The 20,086-nt window shown below is 39.6% G+C and overlaps 1 long non-coding RNA gene across 1 annotated transcript in view; it reads right to left on the reverse strand.

Moving 5' to 3' along the window:
* Positions 1-19,865, reverse strand: part of LOC140732147 (uncharacterized) — a 46,463-nt gene extending 26,598 nt beyond the window's left edge. Inside the window, exons 1-4 of the long non-coding RNA XR_012099999.1 lie at positions 19,789-19,865; positions 16,425-16,679; positions 14,108-14,217; positions 11,148-11,264 (exon numbers count right to left, since the gene is read on the reverse strand). This is a non-coding gene — a long non-coding RNA (uncharacterized lncRNA). The remainder of the gene's footprint in view (positions 1-11,147; positions 11,265-14,107; positions 14,218-16,424; positions 16,680-19,788) is intronic.
* Positions 19,866-20,086: the final 221 nt, after the last annotated feature.

Raw genomic sequence — 20,086 nt, forward strand, 5'->3', positions numbered from 1 at the left:
TGACATGCATCTGTCTCTAGCTTCAAACATAATTGTTTTCTCAGACTTAAAATAGCCTTCCACAGGTCATACCTGGACTTTGTGCACAGTTCTGGAATGCCACAGATCTAGCCCTCAGTGGACTACAAATCTCTTGGTTCATCCAAGGCTTTTGGTTTGGCTATGTCCGCTTCTCCGACTTCCTTTTGATATCTAATAATTTATGATATAACTTTGTATTTAATATCTACTTCATTTAAAGTTCTAGATTTTGTCATTAATGTCTTATATCTTTGTTCTTTGCATTCAATAAAACTTATTTCTTGTATAAAAAACAGCATATTTGTGCAGAATGGTCTTTTCCTTCAATACCTCCAAAATATAGTAATTGAGTTATTAGATTTGCTTAATAATCTACTCCTTAGAAATCTCCCACAATAGTTGTATACTTAACCACCCCCCCAACTTTGTGTAAAAGAAGAAATCAAAACTCATCATGCAATTTTTTTAACAGACTCCTTAATCCTTGGCTTGGTCTCACAGCTAAATACTAAATCAAGATTGGTCACAGTTAGTAGAGCAGTAGAGCTACTAGGACTTGATGTTTCAATCCCAGTGATAAAGTTGGCACTCTCGATGTTGGCAGTGGCTTGGAGTTGTGACAAGGAGGGTAGCTACATCATTGGGGTCATCAGGTGGGCACCTTCCTTCTTTGACGTTTCATTGATAAGCCCACGATGTCTCCAGAGGGCTCAATGGTGCTACCTGGCGTCTAAATACTAAATTTAGAGTCTTACTCCTCTTACTTAAACGATGTTATAAGAATTCATCAATTCACTTTCCCACTGAATTTTCAGACTTCATTTCATTCCATTCAGGGAAATTAATGTTTCCCATTATTTTTTATTCCTTTCTTCCAGTGCTCTCTGGTAGCAGAAATAAATATGTATCTCTAGAAACCATTTTCAGATTGCTATTCTTTTTCTTCCTAGGAGTGAAATTACTTTTACTTGGAAAAAAAACTTGTTATTATTTAGCTTTTTAAAATATGTGCTATAAGAAGTAACTTTTGGAATAATGTAATATGATTAATATTAAAGAAAATGTGTTCTGTTAACGACCAAGTATAAAATAACTTGTGATAATATTGCTGAACCACCGTTAAGCATGATATAGCTATGGATTCTGTAATATACATTTAAAAAACACAGAGGGCATATGAGGATGCAGTAGAGGATGTAATATATTAAGTGATGAAATATCCCTTTATGACACAATATCACTCTCTAAGGATAAGTTAGATACAAAGACCAAATAGAAAGACTGTGCTGTGCATTATTAACCAGAAAGGATAAAACTTAATAGATCATTCCATCATAAATTAATACAGGATACATGGCCATTATGTTTATGCAAGGTAAACAATTATTAAGTTTATGGCATATTGAGAAATTGCAGGAGGCAAATATAAGACCATAAGGCGTAGGAGCAGAATTAGGTCATTCAGTCCATCGAGCTCGCTCCACCGTTTCATCATGGTTGATCCTGGATCCCATTCAACCCCATATACTTGGCCTGTCACCATATCCCTTGATGCCCCGACCAATCAAGCATCTATCAACTTCCACATTGAATATACCCATGTACTTGACCTCCACCACAGTCTGTGACAGGGCGTTTCACAAATTCATCACTCTTTGACTAAAAATAATTCCTCAGTACTTCTGTTCTAAAAGGTTGCCTCTCATTTTTGAGCCTGTGACCTCTAATTCTGGATACCCCCGGCAGAGGAAACATCCTCTCCACATCCACCTTATCTAGTCCTTTCAACATTTGGTAGATTTCAATGAGATCCCATACACTTTTCTAAATTCCACTGAGTACAGGCCCAAAGCTACCAAGTGTTCCTCATATATTAACCTCTTCATTCCCAGAATTATTCTCATGAACCTCCTCTGGACTCTCTCCAATGACAATACACCCTTTCTGAGATAAGGGGCCCAAAACTGTTGACAATACTCTAAGTGCGGCCTGACTAGTGTCTAATAAAGCTTCAGCATTATCTCCATGTTTTTATATTCTATTCCTCTTAAAATAAATCCCAACATTACATTTGCCTTCCTTACCACAGACTCAACCTGTGAATTAACGTTCTGAGAGTCTTGCACAAGGACTCCTAAGACCTTTTGCACCTCTGATGTTTGAATTTTCTTCCCATTTAGATAACAGTTTGCAATATTGTTCTTTTTACCCAAATGCATTATCATACGTTTCCCAACACTGTATTCCATCTGCCACTTTTTGCCCATTCTTCCAATTTGTCTAATTCCTGCTGCAATTGCATTGCTTCCTCAGCACGACCTGCCCAATCCACCTATCTCTGTAACATCCGAAAACTTTGCCACAAGGCCATTAATTCCACTGTCTGAATCATTGACAAACAATGTGAAAAGTGGCAGTCCCAATACTGAGCCCCTTAGAAACACCACTGATTACTGGCAGACAACTAGAAAAGGTGCCTTTTATTCCCAATTGCTGCCTCTTGCCTGTGAGCCATTCCTCTATCCATGCTAGTATATTTCCTGTAACACTATAAGATTTTATCTTGTTAAGCAGCCTCAGGTGAAGCACCTCACCAAGTTCTTTCTGAATATCTAAGTAAATGACATCCACTGCCTCTCCTTTGTCCACCCTAATCTAACAGATTTGTCAGGCAAAATTTCCCTTTACAGAAACCATGCTAACTTTGACTTATTTTATCATTAGTCTCCAAGTACCCCAAAACCTCATGCTTAATAATGGACTTCAACACTTTCCCAACCACTGCGGTTAGGCTAACTGGCTTAAAATTTCCTCTCTTTTGTCATTCTCCCTTCTTGAAAAGTGGAGTGACATTTTCAATTGTCCATTCCTCCGGAACCATGCTAGAATCAAGTGATTCTCGAAAGATCATGACCATTGCATCCGTTATCTCTTCAGCAACCTCTCTCAGGCCTCTGGGTTGTAGTCCATCTGGAGCAGTGACTTATCCACCTTAACACTTTTCAATTTGCCTAGCACTTTTATTCCTTTGTAATATAGAACGTAGAAATCTACAGCATATTACAGGCCTTTCAGCCCACATTGTTGGGCTAGCCTACTCTAGAAACTGCCCAGAATCTCCCCAGCGCATAGCCTTCTATTTTTCTAAGCTCCATGTATCTAAATATCACTCAAGTTGTTAACAGGCTAAAATTTTACAGTATAAATATGACCACTGTCACTTTGAAATGCCATTAGCTGGGCTACGAAAATATACATTTTGCCATCTGTGTTGCAGAACAGTTTGCTTATATTGGTAGTGCAGAGTTATTTCTCAAGGATAGCTAGGGATCGCTTTTGCAGGAGAAAATGGATTGCAGAGTTATCTGACAGGACAGAGACATTTGAGGAAGTAGTTATGGAATTCATTATGAAGGAAACCTTTGAGATCATAAGGGAAAGAATACTGGAGATTATAGAGCTATTAATAATCAACTAGCTTCATGTATCAGTAATAGAGGAAGCATTCTGAAAAGTAATTTCCGATGGTGCAACTTTCCAATGAGAAACCCTCGGCCTAAATTTTTAATGATATTGGAGAGCCATTTTCCTCTTGGCACTAACTAATGGGGAAATTACAAGATAAATTCAAAGATCCAACAGTACAACATTGAACGAATTCTTATGGTTCAAAGATATATGCCTGTAGCTCAATATTCTTTAAATTATGGACCACAGAAACTGCTGTGAGATCAGTAGACATATCACCCAAAGGAATTTACAGAGGAATTTATAAATTTACACTGGTGATTAATACCTGAAAAAGTACAGAGCAATAATGCAGAGGATCACAGTGAAAATACATTTTCTATAGTACAACAAGGACTAAATAAATGAAGTTCATGTTCTTCATTAAATAAGATGAAGCCTTCTGATTACACACAGTCAGGTTTTGTTTGTTTACAGAATCATCATCATCTATCACTCCGCACTCCACCTACTTATTTTTGATTTAGTACTTCCGATCTTACCTGCATCTTGCTTCTCCCCCATGATGTTTATGTCTGCTTTTCTATAAAATCATGGAAAACAGTTTTTTTTTACCATTTTTATCTTTTCCCATTAACTTTCAGTATAGGGCCAGCTTGTTCATACTGTTTCCATTTTCTCTCTAAACAGAGTATATCCATTAAAAAAAAGAAAACTAAATCTGTACAGTGTTCCCTCAGTATTTTAATTTTTTTTTGGCCATGATGATCTTTGGCAAGGCCCACATTTATTAACCTTTCTTAATTCACCTTGAGAAGATGGCAGCAAGCTACCTACTTGTGAATAATTTAGGCCCAGCTCGATGAAGATCAGCCAATGTATTTTAATAGCGTAATAAAACTGAAGCTACTCAGTGCGTCAAGCAGCAGCTCTGGAGGCTAAGGAGTGGTTGGCATTTCAGGTCGAGACTGACGCAGGGACTCCATCTCTTTGACTCCACCAATGCTGCCTGACCTGCTGAGTTCCTCCAGCACTTTGTTTTTTGCAGCAACATGCAAAGAGTTGAAGTTACTTGGAACATCAGGCCACCTCTATGAAGAGTAATGGACAGTCGGCATTTCAGCTCAAGTCTCTTCGAGACTTAGTGTTCTGCTCCTTTTTCCAGCATCTGCAGTCTCTCATGTTATCAATATAATTCCACATCAGGGTGGTTTGAAACTTGAAGGGGAACCTGCATATGATGGTGGTGCTCCCTTGTGCCTCGTGCTCTCATCCTTCTTGATAGTAGAGGATGCAGGTTTGAGAGCTGTTGGGGCACAGGAAAGTAGCTGCAACTATTGTGTGCAAATGGATATTCTGAGTAATGGATGTGATGTGAATAAAGCAAGCTACTCTGCTTGGGACGATTTTGAGTTCATTAGGAATTGTTGACACAGCGTTCATGCTGGTGAAGAGTATTTCACAGTGCTCCTGATTTGTGTTTTATAGGTGGTGGAAATGCTTTGGAAGAAAGGAGGTGAATTATATTCCACAGAATACTTAGCCTTGGAATTGCTCAAGTGATGTTAGATTTCAAGTGATTAGATTTGATTATTGTCGCATACACCTAGGTACAATGAAATTTTTTGTTTGCATGAAGCTCACAGAGTAAGAAATGCATATGGAAATAAGAAATACAACAGCCAGCACAAAGCAGCACAACAATGCCAGGATTATAATGCAAAAGTTGTGCAAAAAGCAAACTAAAGTGACAGTAGCAAAATAACCTGGAGAGGTAACGTTAAGAGTATGAGAATATGGCAGCACATCAGGAAGAGGTTGTGAAAGTCGTAATTAGGTTAGAAATTTGATAACAATGTTGTTCTTAACTCTGGCATCCAAACTTTCAAGCTCATGCCAGGAGACCGAAGAGAGCAAATGGAATGGCCAAGAGATGGGGAGACACTTCTGTTTTGTTTCTGCTCTCTTGTATTTCCCCAAGAGGTTGATGGTGGTTTCTCAATGATGATGATACCAGAGGTAGGTAGTTAGAGTCCCACTTGTTATTCATGGCCAATCACTTCCATGTCATAAATGCGACTTGCCAATTATCAGCCCTTGTATGAATATTGTTTAAGTGCTGAAACATTCAGACAGCAACTATTTCTTTTGTTGAGAAGTTCCAAGTGTAATTCAACACAGTGTGATTATTAGCAAAAGTTTCTACTTCTGATCTTATGCTGCAAGAAAGGTCATTGATGAAGCAGCTGTAAGTGTTTGTGTTTAGCATAAAGCTCTGAGGAAATCAAGGTTTGGATTCCACTGATGTGCCTGGCAGACTGATAACCAAAACCATCTTCCTTTGTTTGAAAAAAGAACGGTGTAAAATAGCAAACAGTGAAGAAAGAGCTGGACAATGATAGCCCTCTGTAACTGAGCTGCCCAGCATTGAGTGAATGGTAATTTCGCTGGTCCAGTAAAAGAGAGTCAGCCTCTCTCCAGCTGCAACAGAGATCCTGTTGTACAGACAGTGGGCGCTAAATTGTGTCATCAGGGCTAAAGTGAATGCCTGTTTGTTTTCCTTTTGTCTGTTTGAGAAAACAAGAATTAGCTTCACAAATTGCTTTTCCAAAAATTGGTTTGGGAATTTAACTAATTTTCCACCACTCCAATAAATGTCATGGCTTTGAGTGGGATGCAAAATGAATAGAATGCATTGGGATTGTATGATATGGACTGGGAAAGCTAGTCCATCATTAAGTGTGTTTGTATGTTCCTTTATTAAATCCAGATGGGAGGAATTTGATAGGCTATAATAACAGGAACATAGTGGGAATTTGTAACATAGCTTAGGCATTCACCAAAATCTACTCTAGTCTGGGAAGTAAGAAGGATACTAGATAGACATAATATTTTTGTGATCACAGAGAATGGTAAAACTCCAGAATTCTCTACACCAGAGGGTTGTAGTGGCAGAATCATTAGCAGTATTTAAAGAGGAATACATTTTTGAACGATCAAGGAATCGAGGTCCATCAGGAGCTGGCACAGAAGAAATAAGTCTAGGGCAGGCTTGATAGATTGAGAGGCCTACTCCTATTCCTATCTTTTAAATGTTTTTATGATTTTATATTATTTTACTTATTCTACCACTCAATACAATCGTAACAAAATTTTCACCATTATACCATTGGGCAGAAGATACAAAAACCTGAAAATGTACCACCTAGCTCAAAGACAGCTTCTATCCCACAGTTATAATATTAAATGGTGCAAGATGGACTCTTAAACTCAGAACCCTCTTCAAAATGACATTGCATCTTACTGCCTACCCACAGAGCACTTTCTCTGTAACTCTTTATTCTACATTTTGTTATTGCTTTACCCTGGTACCAACTTAACACACTGATGTAAGGCAGTGATCTATATGGATGGCATGTAAAACTAAGTTTTTCACATGTGAGAATTACAAATCAATTTACCACTTCCCTGCACCAACCCCCACATATACACTCTCTGTTATGAATCCCTGCTGTAATTTAGGACAAATCAGCAACTCTATTGCCCTCCTGGGATGAGAAATCCAAAGTTTCTTTAAGCTCTGTTTGTACAAAACTTTAAGTCAACTCAGTCCTGAATGACTGACCCTGTACTTTGAGACTGTGCCCCTTACTTCTAGACACACAACCAGAGGCCTATGATCTATTAAACCCCACAAGATTCTTACATATTTCACTAAAATCACCTTTATTCATTTAACTTTTAGATTACATAAGCCCAGTTCACTGAACATAATTAAAGCAGGAATCAACCTGGAGAACATTTGTTGCATTCCTTCAATTGTAAGTACAGTATATCCTTCCAAAACAAGGGAGATCAGACCTGGACATAATATGCCAAGTGTGGTTTCAAATATGCTTGCAGTGATATCTGTACTCTTGTACTTACATATTTTTCAATAAAGGCTACTAATTTTTTGCACTAACTGCATGTTAACATTCAGTGAATTGTGTACAAAAATAGTTGAGTTCCTTTAAATTCTGCACTTTTCAATATCTCTCCATTCAGTGTCTCACCCTACAGCCAGGTAGGGAAACACCAATTCTCTTGAACAAAAAGTCATACAAAAAAAGTAGTGAACACAGCCCAGTACATCATCACCATTGAGCAATTTTACTCAGAGCATTATTGTAGGAAAGCAGCATTCCTCATCAGGGACCCTCACAACCCAGGCCCATGCTCTCTTCTCACTGCTACCGTCAGTAAGAAGGTACAGGACTCACACTAGCAAGTTCAGAAACAGTAATTACTCCTCAACCATCAGGCTCTTGAACCAAAGGGTGTAACTTCACTCAACTTCACTTTCTCCATCACTGAAATGTTCCCAAAACCTATGTAACACACATAAAATGCCGGTGGAACACAGTGGGCCAGGCATAGATGCTGCCTGGCCTGCTGTGTTCCACCAGCATTTTGTATGCGTTGCTTGAATTTCCAGAATCTGCAGATTCCCTCGTGTTTGCTTCCCAAAACCTATGTACTCACTGCTGGTGTCTCTTCATCTCATGTTCTCAATACAGTGTTTATTTATTATTATTATTATTATTATTATTATTAGTATTATTATTATTATTATTATTATTATTATTATCATCATCATCATTATTATTATTTCTTTATTTTTGTATTTGCACAGTTTGTTGTCTTTTGCACACTGGTTGAATTCCCAAGTTGGTGTGGTCCACCATTGATTCTATTATGGTTATAATTCTATTATTGATTTATTGAGTATACCCACAAGAAAATGAATCTGAGTGAAAATGGTGACATATATATACTTTGATAACAAATTTACTTTAAACTTTTAGCCTTAAGAAAGTATTTATTCAAAGTGAATGACTTCACATTGTTCTACATTATAGTTCAATCATTGCCTCATTGCCCATTCAATTAGTATGGTTATATTCCCCTGGAGTCCTTTGTCAGCCTACTCAAAATCTACCCTGTCCTTATATGGCTGCAGTAATATATCTTCAGCTTGATTCATCAGCAAATTTGGTCTCTTGATTTATTCATCTGAAGCATGCCTATTACTATGACACCCATAAGGCACATCTTCCCAATCAAATACCATATGTTTATCCCCACTAATTGTTTTCTATCCATTATTGAATCATCAGTTCTATACCAGTATAACAGTTTTCTGATTTGGTTTGAAAAACTATTGACTAACACCTTATTCAAGGTCTCCACATTGTCTCCATCTTCCTCCTCTTCTCTTCCCCTTCTCTTTCTCCCCCTCCTCTTTCCATTTTTCTTTCACCTACTTTTCCTCAACTTTCTGCTCCTTCTCCTCTTCATCTCTTTCTTCTAAAATATTATGCTGTGATCTCAGGTCACCTGAGGGATTTGCCTTTATGGACATTAAGTCCATCCTCTACATAAGCATCAATCAACAAATCTACTCCAACTTGCATTTGTAAACACATTACTGTCTTCTCTATAATCTGCCATTCCATTGTCCACTTTCCAGGTTGATCGAAATTGTCGAAGGTCTTACTAAATTTCATGTATATAACACCTACTGGCATGCCTCATCAATCATTTAAAAAAAAAATTCAGTCAAATTTATGAGATATGATTTGTCATGCACAAAGCTGTGCTATCAGAATCAGTTTTTACTTTGCCAAATGCAGGTAAATCCTACCTCTCAGAGTACCCACCAGTAACACTCCTACAACTGATGTTAGGCTCACAGGCATATAGTTCCTTGGCTTGTCCCTGCAGCTCTTTTTAAATAAATCCACAACATTAGCCAACCTTCAGTCTTCTGGTATCTCACACCTGACTGGAGCCCTGGCAAATATTTCTGTCAGGGCTCCAGCAATTCTTTCCCCTACTTCCCAGAACGTCCTCGCATACACTTGGTCAGGCCCTTGCGATTTCTTAAATTTATGCACCTCTTTGGTAATGTCCATATGTTTCAGGATATCACTGCTCTCTTCATTGAAATCTGCAGCTTATGAGCTTCTCCACAATGAATAGAGATAGAAAGTGTTTATTTAAGAGCTCACCCATCCCCCTTGGCTCCATACATGGATGACCAAACTGATCATCAAGGAAACCTAGTTTCCCAATTATCCTTTTGTCCTTAATATATTTATAGAATCTCTTAAGATCCTCCTCTACATACCTCATGTCCCTTATTGCCTTGCTAATTTCCTTCTTAAGTGTATTCCTTTATTGCATATACTCCTGATGCGACTCACTTGATTTTAGCTTATAAGATCACCATTCCAAATAGTAATGTATATAACACTTACTGAGCCAACTTTTAATCTTTGGGGACTATTTAATGATCACAGCTGTGGGTTTGGACCATCAAATGGTATGAACACTTCACTGGATGAACCTCTCTTCCCGCATTTCAGTGCCAAAGTGAAGATTTACTTACTAATTAAAGATTTGTTGGACCACTACCGATGCTGAAGATAGTTTACGATCTGACCACTGCTGAACTAATCGCTAGATTATGGGACTGCTTTGTCACCAACTGAGCTTTGCTAACAGCCCTTCTTCTGCTCCAGTTCATCTCTGCAACTTGAAGCAATGGGAGTTGAAGTTTCTGACTGAATGGGCTAATTAAAATTACTATAATTAGATTCTATCCTTGACTTGCATTACCCGACATCTCTTTGTTTTTCATTGTACCTTAGTGCATGTGCCAATAGAATATAGAACAGTACAGGGCCTTCAGACAACAATATTGCACTGACCCTTTAACCTACACTAAGATCTAACACTTACCTCCCACATAGCCCTCCATTTCTCTTTTTATCCATGTGCCTATCTTAGAGTCTCTTAAGTGTCCATAATGTATTTGCCTCTAACACCTGAGCTCACTCACTCAACCCATTTTCAGAATCAGAATCGGAATCAGGTTTATTATCACCGGCATGTGACATGAAATTTGTTAACTTAGCAGCAGCAGTTCAATACAATACATAATCCATCAGAGAGAAAAAATATAATAAATAAAATAAAAATAATAATAATAAATAAACAAGTAAATCAATTATGTATGTTGAACAGATTTTTAAAATGTGCAAAAATAGAAATACTGTATATTAAATAAAAAATGAGGTAGTGTCCAAAGATTCAATGTCCATTTAGGAATCGGATGGCAGAGGGGAAGAAGCTGTTCCTGAATCACTGAGTGTGTGCCTTCAGGCTACTGGATCTCCTACCTGATGGTAACAGTGAGAAAAGGGCAAGCCCTGGGTGCTTAATAATGAACACTGCCTTTCTGAGACACCGCTTCCTAAAGATGTCCTGGGTACTTTGTAGGCTAGTGCCCAAGATGGAGCTGACAAGATTTACAACCTTCCGCAGCTTCTTTTGGTCCTGTGCAGTAGCCCCTCCATACCAGACAGTGCTGCAACCTGTCAGAATGCTCTCCACGGTACAACTATAGAAGTTTTTGAGTGTATCTGTTGGCATGCCAAATCTCTTCAAACTCTTAATAAAGTATAGCCGCTGTCTTGCCTTCTTTATGACTACATTGATATGTTGGGACCAGGTTAGATCCTCAGAGATCTTGACACACAGGAGCTTGAAGCTGCTCACTCTCTCCACTTCTGACCCCTCTATGAGGATTGGTATATGTTCCTACGTCTTACCCGTCCTGAAGTCCACAATCAGCTCATCTGTCCTCCTGAGGTTGAGTGCCAGGTTGTTGCTGCGACACCACTCCACTAGTTGGCATATCTCACTCCTGTATGCCCTCTGGTCACCACCTGAGATTCAACCAACAATGGTTGTATCGTCAGCATGTTTATAGATGGTATTTGAGCTATGCCTAGCCACACAGTCATATGTATATACAGAGTAGAGCAGTGGGCTAAGCACACACCCCTGAGGTGTGCCAGAGTTGATCATCAGCAAGGAGGATATATTATCAGCAACTGGCACAGATTGTGGTCTTAGAACCATAGAACCATAAAACATTACAGCACAGAAGCCTTTTGGCCTTCTTGCCTGTGCCAAACCATTTTTCCTCCTAGTCCCACTGACCTGCACCTAGACCATATCCCCCCCATACACCTCTCATCCATGTACCTGTCCAAGACTTTCTAAAATGTTAAAAGTGACCCTGCATTCACCACTTCAACTGGCATCTCATTCCACACTCCCACTACTCTCTGTGTGAAGAAGCTCCCCTAATGTTCCCTTTAAACTTTTCCCTTTTCACCCTTAACCCATGTCCTCTGTTTTTTTTCTCCCCTAGCCTCAGTGGAAAAAGTCTGCTTGCATTCACTCTATCTATACCCATCATTATTTTATACACCACTATCAAATCTCCCCTCATTTTTCTACGCTCCAGGGAATAAAATCCTAACCTATTCAACCTTTCTCTGTTACTCAGTTTCTCAAGTCCTGACAACATCCTTGTAAACCTTCTCTGCACTTTTTCAATCTTATTAATATCCTTCCTGTAATTAGGTGACCAAAACTGCACACAATACTCCAAATTCGGCCTCACCAATGTCTTATACAACCTCACCATAACATTACAACTCTCATGCTCAATACTTTGACTTGGCCAGTGTGCCAAAAGCTCTCTTTTTACGACCCTATCTACCTGTGACGCCACTCTTAGGGAATTATGTATCTGTATTCCCAGATCCCTCTGTTCTACTGCACTCCTCAGTGTCCTACCATTTACCTCATGTATTCTACCTTGGTTACCTTCTGGTTAGGAAGTCGAGGATCCGATTGCAGAGAGAGGTACAGAGGCCCAAGCTCTGCAACTTCTCAATCAGGAGTGTGGAATGATGGCATTAAATGCTGAGCTATAGTCGACGAACAGCATCCTGACATAGGTGTTTGTGTTGTCCAGGTGGTCTAAAGCTGTGTGGAGAGCCATTGAGATTGCAAATAAGTAAATTGCAATAGGTCTAGATCCTCGCTGAAGCAGGAGTTCAGTCTAGTCATGACCAACCTCTCAAAGCATTTCATCACCATTGATGTGAGTGCTACTGGGCAATAGTCATTAAGGCAGCCCACATCATTCTTCTTAGGCACCGGTATAATTGTTGCCTTTTTGAAGCAAGTGGGAACTTCCACCCGTAGCAGTGAAAAGTTGACAATGTCCTTGAATACTCTTGCCAGTTGATTGGCACAGGTTTTCAGAGCCTTACCAGGTACTCCATCGGGACCTTCCGTCTTGCAAGAGCTCACTCTCTTTAAAGACAGCCTAACATCGGCCTCTGAGACAGAGATCACAGGGTCATCAGGTGCAGCAGGAATCTTCACAGCTGTAGTTGTGTTCTTCCTTTCAAAGCGTGCATAGAAGACATTGAGTTCACCTGGTAGTGAAGTATCGCTGCCATTCATGCTATTGGGTTTCGCTTTGTAGTAAGTAATGTCTTGCAAACCCTGCCAGAGTTGTCGTGCATCTGATAGCGCCTCCAAACTCATTCAAAATTGTCCCTTCGCCCTTGAAATAGCCCTTCACAAATCATACCTGGTTTTCTGGTACAGGCCTGGGTTGGCGGACTTGAATGCCACAGATCTAGCCTTCAGCAGATGACATACCTCCTGGTTCATCCACGGTTTTTGGTTTGGGAATGTACAGTAAGTCTTTGTGGGCACACTCTCATCCACACAGGTTTTAATGAAGTCATTAACAACTGCAGCATACCCATCCAGGTTTGAAGATGAATCCCTGTTCAATTCAAAGCAGTCCTGTGGGTGCTCCTGTGCTTCCCTTGTCCATAACTTATTCGTTTTCACTGCTGGTGCTGCAGTCTTCGTCTCTGCCTGTACTCAAGAAGTAGAAGTACAGCTAGGTGATCAGACTTCCCGAAGTGAGGGTGTGGAATAGCACAGTAGGTATTTTTGATGTTGGTGTTGCAATGGTCCAGTGTGTTGTTTCCTCTGGTATTGTAAGTGATCTGTTGATGGTAGTTGCTTAGTGATTTTTTCAGATTGGCCTGGTTAAAATCTCCCAAAATGATCGTGAAGGCATTAGTGTATGTTTCTTCGTGCATGTTGATCCCATTACTCAGATCATCTAAAGTCTGCTTGACATTGGCCTGAGGTGGAATGTAAACTACTACCAAAATGACCCCAGAGAACTCCTGTGGTAGGTAAAAAGGATGGCATTTTCATAAGACATATTTTCTAATCTAGGCAGCATCCTGGTAAATCTCTTCTGCACTCTCTCTAAAGCTTCCGTATCCTTCATTCAGTATAGTGGGGTGACCAGAACTGAACACAATACTCGAAGTGAGGTTTTACCAGAGTTTTAAAGAGCTGCAACATTACCTAATAGCTCTTGAACTCAATCCCCTGACTAATGAAAGCCAACGCACCATATATCTTCTTAATCACCCTCCACATTGTTAAGAATCCAACAATTAATGCTGAATTCTCCCATTAATAATCCAATGATAATAAACCAATTTAGCAATTTAATTTGCCTACTCATGCTCTCATATGATTCGTATGTTCTATTGTGCATTTGTGCTTAAATGCCAATACTGGTAACTTTTAACATCAGGCCTCGGCATTCTCTTCTTTGAACAGGTTCCACCATTTTATTAGGTTAGGTCTGATCTTAACCTCCGTCACTAACCTGACTTTGTTATTTGCTTGTGTTGTCTTTTAGCAGAGATGGAGGGTGATGAACTGTGACCTGCACTCCTTTTACTAAGGCAGCTTCAGCCTTCTCCTTTGCAGTTGTATCTGTCGATGATAACAGAAAATGGTTACAATGTCTGTTACGTTTTGTTACTCCAAAACATAAAACTACTTGAAAGAAAACTTGGAGCTGGGAATAACGCATCTAGATTCATTTTTACTTTTTAGCGAGGAGTGCTCTTACACATAGTGGCGTGATGACGTATTCAATTCACGTGCTTCTACATATGACTCATAATGAATCAAACAAAAATGCTTAATCAAACAATATATTTACAATATTACTTAAATATTACTGTAATATTAAATACACAACAATGGCTTGGAGGAATTGTACATCAGGATGAAGAAATAACAAAGTCATCAAAATGTGTGCAATGTAGTGAAAATGTATGCAGGCAGTGATTAATGATGTAGAATATTAGATCCTGCGGCTGGTACATCACTGTCAGAACAATTCAGGGACTTCAAATATTTGGAAGTTTCATTTTCCTCGGCAGTGGAAGGGTGGCACAAGAAGAGCAGCATCCATTGATAAATTTCCACTGAACTGTGTGCTCATAGTTACCAACAATGTGTGGCCAAGTGGTTAAGGCATTCGTCTAGTGATCTGAAGGTTGCCAGTTCAAGCCTTAGCCGAGGCAGCGTGTTGTGTCCTTGAGCAAGGCACTTAAACACACATTGCTCTGCGACAACACCGGTGCCAAGCTGTATGGGTCCTAATGCCCTTCCCTTGGACAACATCTGTGGCATGGAGAGGGGAGACTTGCAGCTTGGGCAACTGCCGGTCTTCCATAAAAAAAAACCCTGCCCAAGCTTGCGCCCTGGAAACTTTCCAAGGCGCAAATCCATGGTCTATCGAGAATAATGGAGGCCTACCTACTACAGTTACCAAAAGAACATTGTGGCTAATATAATCCAAAAAAAACATAACATTCTGTGCAACCTGCAACCTAAATATTAATACAGTAAGTTCAGGTATGTCTACCAGCTGATTCGATCTCACTTGGTGGGAAGAGTAGGTAGGAAATTAAGGACCATTTGACTAAAAATATTCTTACTGGAAAAAGCAGCAATGATTAATGTGGTCTGTAATTTGAATCTACTGAAGAGCTGGATGAAAATGTAGATGGGTGAGTTAGTAAATTTGCTGCTGATACAAAGATTGGCGGGGTTGTGGATAATGTAGAAGTTTGGAAAAGAATACAGCACAATATAGATCAGCTGCAGATGTGGGCTGAGAAACGGCAGATGGAGTTTAATGTAGATAAATGTGAAGTGTTGCACTTCGGTAGAGCAAATGCAGGGAGACAGTACGCTGTGATGGGTAAGGTCCGTAACAGAGGTGCTGAGCAGAGAAATCTTGGAATTCAAGTTTATAGCTCCTTGAAAGTGGCAACACAGGTTGATAAGGAGGTTAAGAAGGCTTCTGGAAAGCTTGCCTTTAGTAGTTGAGGCACTGAGTTCAAATATCAGGAGGTTATGTTGCAACTTTATAAAAATCTGCGTAACCCAGGGTAATCAAACCTGAAGATGTAATGTTAGCAAGCTCCACCTGTGGATGGATGAAAATGAGGTTTACCGAATTTTAAAAAAAAAAAGAGAACTTGGGGGGGAGAAAAGCTATGCGAGAACGTGGCGTGGCTGACGCAAGTGGGAAAGTGAGAGAAACGTAGAAAGCTATTAGAAACTAAAGATATAAACTGTTGAAAGTGGAATTAGTAATGTGTATCTCTACCCTACTTATTTGAAAACCTCGGGATGAAACACCAAGAGGAGAGATGATATCGATAAAAGATCTATTGAAGCTGCGGCTGTAACAAGCAGGAGCCTTAGTGAGACAATATTGGCAGAGACATGTGTCTAAGATCTCTACCGTGTAACCGGGAATTAGTTCTGTTAAATCACACCAATAATATTTGAATCTGAATATGTAGACATACTGACTGGAACAGAAACGGAAGTTAACCCTAATACTTCAGAATACAAATTCAATTAGTTTTCTAACCAGCTAGAGATAAATAAAAAGGAAAGGTTAGTCTGTAAACCATTAAATAGGGAATCACACAAGATCTAATTAGAGAAACCAGAGTAGCAAATGTTATTCTAATGAATATCACTGATTCTACCTAAACATGAGATGGGTTTTTGTTGATATCTGTGATTAGGAAGCTGACAGAATGTTGGAATCTTGAATTGTTCTTATTCATATAAATATTTTGTATATTGTAGTTTTTATAAACAAAACTTACCTCTAGTAGCGAGTGTTTTCTATTCACTGCCTCCTTCTGATACCTAGAGCTTCTGATGGCCTACGAGCACCTAGTGCAGCACTGTGTAATTTGATTTTCTCATAAAGAGTGCCATGACCAGTCACACGAGATAAGACCAGCGCTGAACAAGTGTTATCCAGTCAGGCCACATCTGCAGTATCTTGTACAGTTCTGGCCGCCCCACGATATTGCGATTTTGGTGAGGGTGCAGAAGAGGCAATTCCAGGGTGCAGCCTGGTTTAGAGAGAATGTGCTATCATGAGAGACTGGTAAACTTGTTTTTCTCCCCCCCCCCCCCCCCCCCCCCCGGAGCATCAGAGGTTTAGGAGAGATCTGACAGAGATTTGCAAGATTATGAAAAGCATAGTGGACAGAGAGTATCTGTTTCCCAAGGTTGAAATGTCTCATACAAGAGGGCATGCATTGAAAGTAAGAGGGTTGGGTTCCAGGGGGATGTGAGGGGTAAGTTTTTTTACTCAAAGTGGTAGATGCCTGGAATGCACTGCCTGGAATGGTGGTAGAGGGAAATACATTTGAGGCATTTAAGAGACGTCTTGATAGGCACATGGATGCAAGGGAGATGGAGGAATCTGAACATGGTTTAGGTAGGATGGATTGGTGCTAGCTTGGCTTTGATTTGCTTTTTAGCTGGTTTGGCACAACATTGTGGGCCGAATAGCCTGTTCCTAGGCTGTACTCCTCTGTGTTCCGTGTTCTATCAAGATCATATTAACCACATTTAAAAGGTACATGGATAGGAAAGTTTGAGGGAAATTTGGGCCAAATGCAGGTAAATTGGACTAGCTTGGCTGGCATGGATTAGCTGCGCTGAATGCCCCCATGACTTCAGCATTTCACAATGTATATTTGTCAGCATGATCCAGATCAAGATAAATTTTATTTTGTGTTTGAAAACAATTTACTTCTGGAAACAATCAATGACTAGAGTGACATATTCTTGGCAATATATAACTGTGGATTTCCATATTCATTATATGCATCAAATATGGATGACTGGAGGTTTGCCTGCCAATTTTATATCAACCCCACAAGTTTGAAACATTGGCTGAACCATCAGCAGAGTTACCAAGTAAAACAAAGATCCTTCTTCTGATTGTTTCATATCAAAGATTAAATCTGATAGGCTGGAACTAACTGAGGAGCTGCTCTGCCCAATAATAAGTATACCGCTTTGGATACTATTGGGGGAAGATGACCTACTGGGGGAGAGCCACAGCAACTGAGTCTTAGTGAGAGGTTAAAGGATTGGGAAACTTTTAAAAACCAAAAAATTCCAAAAGGAGGGAAAAAATGAAATACAAAGATAACCTAGCTAATAATACCAAAAAGCATACCAAAAGTTTTCTCACATATATGAAGAGTAAAAGATAGGTGAGAATGGATATCGGACCACTGGAAGTTGACGCTGGAGAGGCAGTAATGGGGGATAAGAAAATAGCGGAGAAACTGAATAAGGTATTTTGCATCAGTCTTCATTGAGAAAGACACTAGCAGTATGCTGGAAGTTTGAGACTGTCAGAGGGTAGAAGTGAATGTAGTTGCTATTACTAGGGAGAAGGTGTTTGGGAAGCTGAAAGGCCTGAAGGAAGATAAGTCACCTGGACAAGGTGGACACACTTAAGGATTTGGAAAGAGATAGTTGAAGAAATTGTGGAGGGATTAGTAAATGATCTTTCAAGAATCACTAGATTCTGGCATGATCCTCGAGGACTGGAAAATTGCAAATGTCACTCCATTTTTCTAGAAGTGAAGAAGGCAGAAGAAAGGAAATTACAGGCCAATTAGTCTGGGGTCAGTGGTTGGGAAGATATTGGAGTCGATTGTTAGGGATGTGCCTTCGAGGTACTTGGAGGCACTTGATAAAATTGGCCAAAGTTTCCTTAAGGGAAAATCTTGACTGATAAATCTGTTGGAATTTTTTGTGGAACATCAGGATAGATATAGGAGAATCGGTGGATATTATGTAATTCAATTTCAGAAGGCCTTTGACAAGATGCCACACATAAGGTTGCTTAACAAGATAAGAGCCCATGGTATTCAGGAAAAATACTAGCATGGATAGATACTAGCATTGGCTGATGGCAGGAGACACAGTGATGGAATAAAGAGAGCCTCTTTCTGATTGGATGCTAGTGTTTAGTGGTGTTCCACAGGGGTTGGTGTTCAGACCACTTTTTTTTAAATTGTATATCAATAATTTGGATGATGGAATTGATCAATTTATGGCCAAGTTTTCAGGCAATACAAAGATAGGTGGAGTATCAGGTAATTTTGAGGAAGCAGGGAGGCTGCAGAAGGGGTTAGACAGATTAGGAGAATGGGCAAAGAAATGACAGATGGAATATAGTGTCAGGAAGTGTATGGTCACACATTTTGATAGAAGGAATGAAGGTGTAGACTATTTTCTAAATGGAAAAATATCAAGAATCTGATGTGTAAAGGGTCTTGGGAGTCCTTGTGCAGGATTCCCTAAAGGTTAACTTGTAGGTTGAATCAGTGGTGAGGAAGGCAAATGCAATGTTAGCCTTCGTTTTGCAAGGACTAGTATATGAAAATAAGGATGTTATGCTGAGGCTTTATAAGGCACTGTCAAGGGCCTCACTTGGAGTATTGAGAGTAGTTTTGGACCCCTTATCTAAGAAAGGACATGCTGTCATTGGAAAGGGTTCAAATGAGGTTCATGAAAATCATTCTGCCAATGGAAGGCTTTTCATATATTGAGTGTTTGATGGCTCTGGTCTGTACTCACTGGAATTTAGAAGAATGAGGGGGATCTCATTGAAACCTTACAAATAGTGAAAGGCCTTGATAGAGTAGATGTGAAGAGGATAATTCCTGTTGTGGGGTTGTCTAGGATCAGAGGGCACATCCGTTGAATAGAGGGTTGTCTATTTATAAAGTAAATGAGGAGGAATTTCTTTAGCCAGAGGATGGTGAATCTGAGGAATTCATTGCCACTGGCAGCTGTGGAAGCCAGGTCCTTGGGTATACTTAAGACAGAGGTTGATAGATTATTGATAAGTCAGAGCATGAAAGTTTACAGGCAGAAATCGTGAGAATGGGATTGAGAGGGAAATCGATCAGCCATGGTCAAATTTTGGAGGAGACCCAATTGGCTGAATGGCCTAATCTGCTTCTATGTCTTATGGTCTTATAGAGATAAAAGGAGAATTGAGGGGGCATCATGAGCAGTAAAAGCTATTTTTACCTATTGAAATTGACAACTACATCATTATTTTCTATAATTGACTTGGGAAATGTTCAAGGTTCACCTGAAAGAGTTCACTACAATTCAGTTCTACAAAGCACACCTGTAACTTACAGCATAAATGAAAAGTCTGACAAAAAAAGTTATCATTGAACTAGTTGTATTTTCGGATTGGGCCGCACCAGTCCTTCCTGTAATTAGAAGTGAGGGCACTATTAGGATCAGTATAAATTACTAGATAATAATCTACAATGATGCAAAAGTTTGAGAACACCATTTTTGCAGCCATGTTTTTCCCTTTTTAGTATAGTCTGGCCTACTCATACAGGCTGCATCATAATAGTAATGTATTCCACACTGATCTCTTTGCTGCTTCCTGGTATGCATAGCCTCACAAAGTTTGCCACACAGT

This window comes from Hemitrygon akajei, chromosome 8 (assembly GCF_048418815.1).
Source record: "Hemitrygon akajei chromosome 8, sHemAka1.3, whole genome shotgun sequence".
In the NCBI taxonomy this organism is placed as follows: Eukaryota; Metazoa; Chordata; class Chondrichthyes; order Myliobatiformes; family Dasyatidae; genus Hemitrygon; species Hemitrygon akajei.